Source organism: Cupressus sempervirens, chromosome 5 (genome assembly GCF_028749045.1).
Source record: "Cupressus sempervirens isolate cs-2001-9-10 chromosome 5, ASM2874904v1, whole genome shotgun sequence".
In the NCBI taxonomy this organism is placed as follows: domain Eukaryota; kingdom Viridiplantae; phylum Streptophyta; class Pinopsida; order Cupressales; family Cupressaceae; genus Cupressus; species Cupressus sempervirens.
In genome coordinates, this window is record NC_143122.1 from 66,229,095 (window position 1) to 66,237,662 (window position 8,568).

Sequence of the window (8,568 nt, forward strand, 5' to 3'; positions counted from 1 at the left end):
ATCAACGCCTCCATCACCTTACACCCTCCAAGATCTTTATCGACACCATATCCCCATAAGCTTCCAAAAGTCTTAACTCTTAGCCAACTAAGTGATTTCAACCATTAATAGGTTCTACATACTATGGTGGGCTTTAAAACACCAATACAAACTCTTACTATGAGACTCTCGCTTATAACCTACCTTGGAATGTAGGGTAAGAACTCAAACTCATAAAACATCTATCAATACTAAAAATAGAATTAGATATCCATTATTGAATTCTTTCATATTCTAAAACCTTAGGTTCTAACTAGTTCCTCAAGGCATATCACTCGAAGACCCTAGTCTATGCTATTTGGCATACAACCCTCACTCAAGCTACAACTCTCAATAATCTTGAATAACTCTACCAAATGAACTTGAATACTTCATTACCTTATTAAGATCTTTCAAACTACTAGTGTTCGAGTTCCCAATGATTAAGGAGATCTTTAAACTATTAAACCCTTGTATTGTTAAGAGTTTCCTTGCTGACCAGCATGACTAGTTCTACACTCCAATAGACCACCTTTCCTTCTCTCCTAAATGGTTCTTTGGTATCTTCTGATTGAAAGAAACCCTTAAACATTCATGCAGATTCTTGACTTACCTCTACCACATCCATAAATTGTTGATTCACTATGTTATTTTTTGTAATAGTAGGAATTGTTGATTCATGGCATCTCCATTACAAGACACCAAGATATTGTGTGTGAACTCATAAGAAGGAAAAGCAAACAACCAAAAAGAAACTTTCAATCTTCCCAATGTTCTACAATGATAATATGCAGTTGTTTATTTCAAAAAATACATGTAACTTGCTGCAAACCATGAATATAGATTACTTTTCCATAACAGTGATGTTAGTTATACATAAATGTTGCCATGCCATAAATAACTTTCATAAAGAAGTTTAATAGTCATCAAAACCACAAGATAGTAAGGAAGAACATACTATTATAATCAAATACCTGAGCATGCAGATTTTACTATCTTAGAAATGAATACAACAAAGTATTCTCATAAACCTATAATGTTAGGAAAACATGTAGCAATGACAAAGATACTCATGTCAATATTATAAGGGAACTTCAAAAAACATTACAACCACAACACCAAAGATAAGATGTGTAGGAAGCATTCAAGCATCAATTATACTCTAATAAATTGCAATAATTGTAGGATATTCACAAAATGGATTTTCTAAAAATGCCTTACAAGATTTTATCCAAAGCTCCTCAACCTTTGCCAATATTCTCCCAACCTATGCTCAAATTAGTTATTTGGAACTGGTCATGGTTTTCCATCAAAATATAAATAAGAGTGAAATTTGTATAGATATTCTAGCTGGAAGTTCACTAGTAAACATGTTGGTAAAATGGGGAAGCATGTGCAATGCATGTGAACTATTTGAAAAATGCCTCAATGATAAGTAGTCTCATCAATTGAGATGATTGCAAGATATGCATAGAATGGATTTTTTCAAAAAGCCTTAAAAAATTCTAAGCATATGCAGCTAGTAGGGGGTAAAGAAGGTGTTGGTGTTTGAAAATGTTATCCATTTCCAATTACCCTGATGAGAACAAAATGCATCTAGGGGCAGCTAACTCCCATTATCAACACATCCATTCAGACACTAGGCCTACTGTAAGGCTATACTCCTTCTGCACTTTAGGCTCTGCAAAACCTAGGCGGGTGAACCTATAGATTCCTTATATGGTACCAGTTGTCAAAGCATACACTGAATCTATTATGAAGCAGATAAAACCCTTATTTCTCCTAATAACTTATGAAATAACATATATCTGTAGTAGCTAGTTGCAAAACAATGAAATTTGTAAGCTGAGTGAGGGTATTCTGTTTATAGCTCTTCAACATTAAAGGGGAATTCATTTGATTAAAGATGTTGATTCAACAAAACCTCAAAAATGCAACAGTATAACCAATGATCCTATAACTGATTAGTGCCTAATCCATTGGGCAATTCCATGAATTCAAAACATACATCTGTGACATCAGGACATATCTCATATACCCAAACATCAGATCTATTCGACCACCTTGTGATTCAGATATCAATGTTCATTCAGGTCTCATTCTCAAAAAACATCCTTCTCAAATAACCATTAACCTTGTTTAAACATATCGAGCATTTACTTGGCCCTTTGGTCCAACAGCAAAATACATCAAACATACAACCTGAAAGGGATGCAAATGGGTCTCAAATCTTTTTGCCAAAACCACATAAGACTTACAGATTGTTGAGATAGGAGACAAGAACCAGAACACAATTAGTGAAATTGTTGCTCATATGTATTCATTTCCTTGAAAATATACATTTAGATGCATAAAATTAAAACATGAAACAACCTAATATCTCAGAACTATCTATATTATCTCTACAACTACTGTTCACATGAGAGTTCTGCTGAAGAAAATGGTGTCACATTCATGGAAACATGTCAAAATACTGGAACCAATGGTCTCACAGTGCAAAAACTAGAATCCCTAATGGTATCACAGCAATGAACTTCTTCTTCCCAGAAACTGGAACCAATACCATGACAGAAAGAAAGAAAATATAGAAGAGAAAGAATTTCCAGATCTGATCTGAAGATGACAAGTGTCCACTTGAAATTCAATCCTGTGCAAGTGAGTAACCTGTTTCTTCCTTCTCCATCTTGATCTGATTTGATTTCATCATTGCCTTGTAACTGATCTGCAAAATATCCCCAGCTGAATGATGAAATCCCTAATTTGCTAAATATCTGATTTGCATCAAAATGCTGATAAAACTTCATCTAACTGACTCAGAGATGCCCCCAGCTGAATTCTCCTTGTCTTTTACGTATTTTCAAGCTATTAACTTGCCAAAAATCACAACTGAACTTCCTGGTCTGAAAATGGTTGCAATTCAAGTACCTAATAGAAAACCTCATGTAGCTCAAACAGACTAATACCTGTGCAAAAACTGACTTCGGAATTGGAAAGTTCATCTTCTCCTAATTTCGACGATACATAACATCGCCTATTTGGCCTCTCAAAAACCTCCTGAAAGTCATTTTAAAAATGACTCCTCTGCTAGAAAGTTCAGGCTTGCACTCAAGAAATTTTCAAAAATTTAAAAGTTTCTAAAGTTTAAACTTTAGAAAAGAGCCTCATTTAAAAAAAATTTTAAAAATGCACATCAACTATTTTCTTATAAAAATAATAACAAAATATTATTATTTTTTATTCTTTAATATTGCCCCTTCTTCAATCCAGGTCAACCTTCAGTTGACCAGCCTTTCTGCCACGTGGCGACCTCTAATTGGCCGACCAATGCCACGTCAGCACTGTAGGGACCCAATGCCATGTGTCGCCAAGGTGTATCCCTGCATTACTTAAATCCCTACAACTCCATATTGCGAGGATGCGTGGGCCATCAGATCTTGCCACGTGGCAAAATCCTATGTCTCCGTCTGAACTGCTTGTTCTCACCACATCACCATTCCCCAGACCTGCCATGTCATGTGGTGCCCAGGCGCATCCCTGCATTATTTAACTATCAGGCAACTCTTTTTGCAAGGATGCGCATGCCATAGGATGCCGCCATGTGCGCAATTTGCCGCTATCTGAGTTTTGACGCCATGTCATCGTGGGTGCAACTTTGATTAAAAATTCACTCAGTCACGTTGACATAATCCTCCATTACATCTGGGTCGGGTCCCACGCGAGCTTTGCCTTCAAAAGGCCTCTTTCTCAATTCATTACAAAAGGTGTAAAGTTTTGTATTTAAAAATTGAAAAGCACCTAACTACGAAGCATGTGGGATTAAACTTCTCCACCTTTTCCACTGTGAAATGCTCTACCTCTCTTAGCTACAGTGCAGCTTATTCTTATGATTACATATGGGAGCCCCCTTTTTAACATTTCTTCAACTGCGGCTTTCTTTTCCTTATGTCCCCATCTCCACCGTGGGTTTCAACTTGTTTTAAGAGAGGGTTTTGATCCCTCTGCAACGTCTCCATTTGCAGTAGCTGGGCCAATGTGAAATTTTATTTTATTTTTTCCTTTTGCGTGAGATGCTTGGATGTTGAATACGGGCTTATGCGTTTTCTTCCCACAAGCAGAATCTTCATTCAACATGTTCTTCATCAATGTGTGAGCTATTTTGTTTTTTGTTTGAGTGTGTTTTCCATATGTACCTACCCATTTCAAAATGTGGGGCTCCTTTCCATGGTGTGAGCTTCCTTTTAACACCTATCTTCCTGCTCAAGTCATGAGCCTCTGCCTTATGGACGCCTTCTATATTTGATGTTGCCTGTTCTTTTTTGGAAAATGCATGATCTCCCTGAGTATTTGTTGTTGCTAGGCATGGATTTTTCTTATCCTGGAATCTCTTGCTGAAGTTGCGACTTTCTCCTTTGAAAGTATGGGTGGCCCCCCCTTTATCTCTTACGTTCCAAACTTCCTCTGCCTTTGGACTAGCTTATTTATCTTAAGCTTTGCATGAGTTGTTCTTTTAAAATGACTCCATTCAAATTAAGACACCTTCTAATTTCATTTGCCATCAATGACTCTCCTGTTGGCTTCAAATAAAATGTTTTAATCTTTTTGCGTGCGACTTATTGCTCTTGGCACAGAGATTTTCCAATATGGGCTTCAAAATGGCAATATATGTTACAAACTCTTTGAAGCTTCCTTGCTCTAGTATCACATCCTTGGCAGCAACTGTGGTTTTTGAGATACTTCGGGTATAAGTGGATTGCCAAGCTTGAGTTCATCACAAGGCTTGGTCATGAAGTCAAAAGAGAAGATTTTTTCAAAATGATAATGGAAAACAAACCTCTTCCAAGGTTTGAAAAAGCAATTGAGTAATTGCATCTTAAGAAGCCAAACTTTTCAAAACAAAACTTTGTCACAAATCCCTAAACTTGTCAATCTTTTTATTCTTTTGATCATTTACAATGATCCTCCAAATTGACAACCTTTTTGGTTCATAAGATTGTAACTCATAGTTCAAATGCCTATAGAGCCATTTTCTCCTTATTACTTCAAATAATTTGATCCATTTTATCCAACTTCCTATCACAATCATTTAATGATCATAGTGATTGTTGGGGTTTTTAATGGTACTAAAACTACTAAGCGACAAAATTCTTAATACCAGAATGACAGTACATACACAATCCAAAGACTAGCCTATTCTTATCAACAATTGCATATGTAAGGTATTTGGACCCAACTTCAACAAAACTACAAATGGTTTTCTACTCTTTTGGCTCTGCACAACCAGGGTGGGTATACCTAGGGATGGTTCAAAACTAAAACGATTGTATGAGGATTATTCTTAGTTTCATTTTGATTCTCATTTCAAGATCCTCAAATATATACATAATTCTTACTAACTTGCTAAACACATCCCATAAACAGATATGGCCAAGAAGTCTTCTATAGATCTGCAGACATTTTCAACAACAATGGCTAACTGAAGCTAAAAAAATTCCATGCAGACAAGTGCTAGCCAACTTTGAAGATCTACAGGAAATAAAAGTAAAATTTGATTTGATGATGCATTTGAAAAACCATTTGTAAGATATTTCTCCTTCAGCTAAAATAACTTGATCAGTGCCTAATCCGTTGGGCTTCAGAGTCTATAGAAAAATCTAAGATCTAATTTGTTGCCTTACAACAAATTTTATCAGCAATTCTTATCAGAATTTATCATTCAAAATCCTTTTCAATACTTAAGGAATATTATCACATTCATCAAATTTTTTATTTAATCCATTGAATTAACAGCAATGATAGATGGATATACAACCTAACTAGATTGCATTCAATTGTACAAGCTTTTACTCATACAAAATCAAGGTACCTAAGTATTGAGAAGGAGACAAAATTCAAAAAGAACTGATATGGGGACAGTTCATATTTTGTATTCATTTCCTTTGAAAATGGTATATCTTCTACAATAAACTCAGAATAGCCTTCAGAAAGAAACACAGTTCATTCTATCTTCATGTATTTTCAGAAAATTTGACAGAAAAAATACATTACAAACTTGCCTTCAAAATTTGGACCAAAAACTAGACTAAGCACAATACTTAGAAGAAAAAGAATTCAGACCCTTCTTTAGCCTTGGGATCTCACTTAAATAATGTGAGATGCAACAAGCTTAGGGCTAAAGAGAGTGACACGTGTCCTTTAAAAGACACTAACGAATGTCTGCAGTAAAAGACAAAAAACAAATAACAGAAAAGATAACACATCAAAACATCCTGGGTGGGTCCCTTTCTGTTAGACTTCTCATTTGTTTTAACAAGAAGATAGGATCTGATTCTCCAATTATTCTTCATCCTCAGAGTAAGTAGCCATGAGGTTTGAAAGTAATGTATTGTCTTCAGTTACCTGTAAATTTACTTCAACCTGGGAATTTTCCATGTCCTTATTATTAACTTCGGGGGTGACTGTTACTTTTTCATTTTCTTCCTCATCATCTTCTCATATTTGTTCTAGAAACTAATTTTTCCATTTATTAAAAACATCATCATCTAGCTAATCAAAGCTCAGAGCTTCTCTTTGTATCATTATTAAAGAATTTGCATTTTCTTCTAAAACATCAAATTCTCTCCCCATAGTAGTATAAAATAACTGTACTTTTACTAGTTCCTCATTTGTCTTTGCCCAGAACCAATGGCTAGTTTCACTCATGATGTTTATCATTCTTTCATTTAATAATTCATCCATCTCCCTTTTCCACTTTTCTTTTTCTTTTAGCATATCAACAGATTCTAAAGCATAAGGAAATAGTGTGAATTTTTCAGCGATGTATTGGGAAAAGCAGAGTGTTAATCTTCTCTGTAAAGAATCCCTTTCATCATCAAAATTCTCTAGCTTATTTAATAAATCAAAAATCTTCTCAACTTGATGATAAGGCATTTGGACTGCAGATATACGTATGATTGTAATATCATTATTTCTCTCCCTCCATTTCTATGCAAGAATAGTCAGCTTATCCTTATCCCTGTTCAACTCATCCATGAGGGCTGCAATTCTTGCCAACTGATCAAAGAAATTTGACCATTGTATTTTATCCCTCAAATATATTATACCCTACTTTAACTTTTCTTCATATTGATTTCTCAATTCTATCTGCAACTTATGCAATTTTGTTTTTTCTTCTTCAAATTCCTCTATAGTATAGAATTGTGGCCTTTCAGGGGTATCAGGTATTTCAATAATAGGGGTTGATCCAGATCCAACCAATGGCTGTGAAGGGTATGCAATTGTAGGTGCACTGGACTCTCCCATTTTTCTCTTCCCCAATATCCTCTCCATTTGAGACATTTTGTTTTCCAATGATTGTATCCGTATACCCCTTTCCTCATATGCCTTCAAAACTTCTTCAAACCTAGCATTGAGTTGGGCAAACTTATCTTCTTCTTGTCCAGATACAACACCACCCAATTTTAGCATTTCTGTAGCCATTCCTATTACTTGTTTGCTACTTACCTCATCAGGCCTGTATACTGTCAATGTGCCAGTATGTTCTGCAGTGGGAAACTCATGTATCCTAGTATTTTCCCTCTTATCTATGGACCACAAAAAAAGGGCTTGGTGGTCATCACTAAATTTTATCCCTTTATGAGCCTACAAGACCTCTTCAGCAGTTGTCAGTTGAAAATCCTTCTGCTTCCTTACTGAATCAAAAACAATAGCATTCGCTATATCCCATTCTGGCAGAAGGAGGACTCCTGATTGTCTAACTATTTGCCATCCAGCTTTAGGAGTGAACCGGGCAAAATCACTCAAGAACTTTGATTTTACCTCTTCCTTGATAATCGAGTCAGATTTATTTGGTTGCTCAGCCTTGATCTTCTCATAGGTTTTATCAAAATTCTTTATATTTAATCTCCATAAAAACTGAGCAAAAGCCCTATATCTTACAAAATTTTCATCATTAATAAATCTTTCAGAAGCCTAGGCAACAATCGGGTCAATTTCCTTACGTTGGTAATCAGAAATGGTCAGGTCCAAGGAAGGTGTAGGAGGTTCGTGTGGCTCTCCAACATTCAGGTCTGTAGAAGTGACAATCATATCCCCATCTCCTCCCATTTGTCTAAGTTGCTCCTTTAGAGATGCCTCATCATCTATTTGGATTGGAGACTGGATTGGGGAGTATTGTTCTTTTTGAGAAGAAGAAGACCCCTGCTCCAATTTTTGTCTTTTTGGAGAGCTGGCTGCAGATGGACTTCTTGACCTTGACTTCACATGAGTGGGTACCTATTGCACACTCTAAACCATGACATAACCTGTCCTTTTCTACAATGTATATTGGCCAGGAGTTACTATATTTCTACTACTCATTCTTCTTTGTATTTTTGCTGCCTTGTCTGGGTATGCCTTAATAAGTATACCTTTCTTTTCATTCATAGTCTGAATTATTGTAGCAAAATTATTCATTAATTCTTGTATTTTATCTCCCCAGTATTTCTTATCTTTCAATGGGTCATATTGGGAGTCAAAAGCATTAATGAATTCTAGGTTTTTACTGAAAACTAT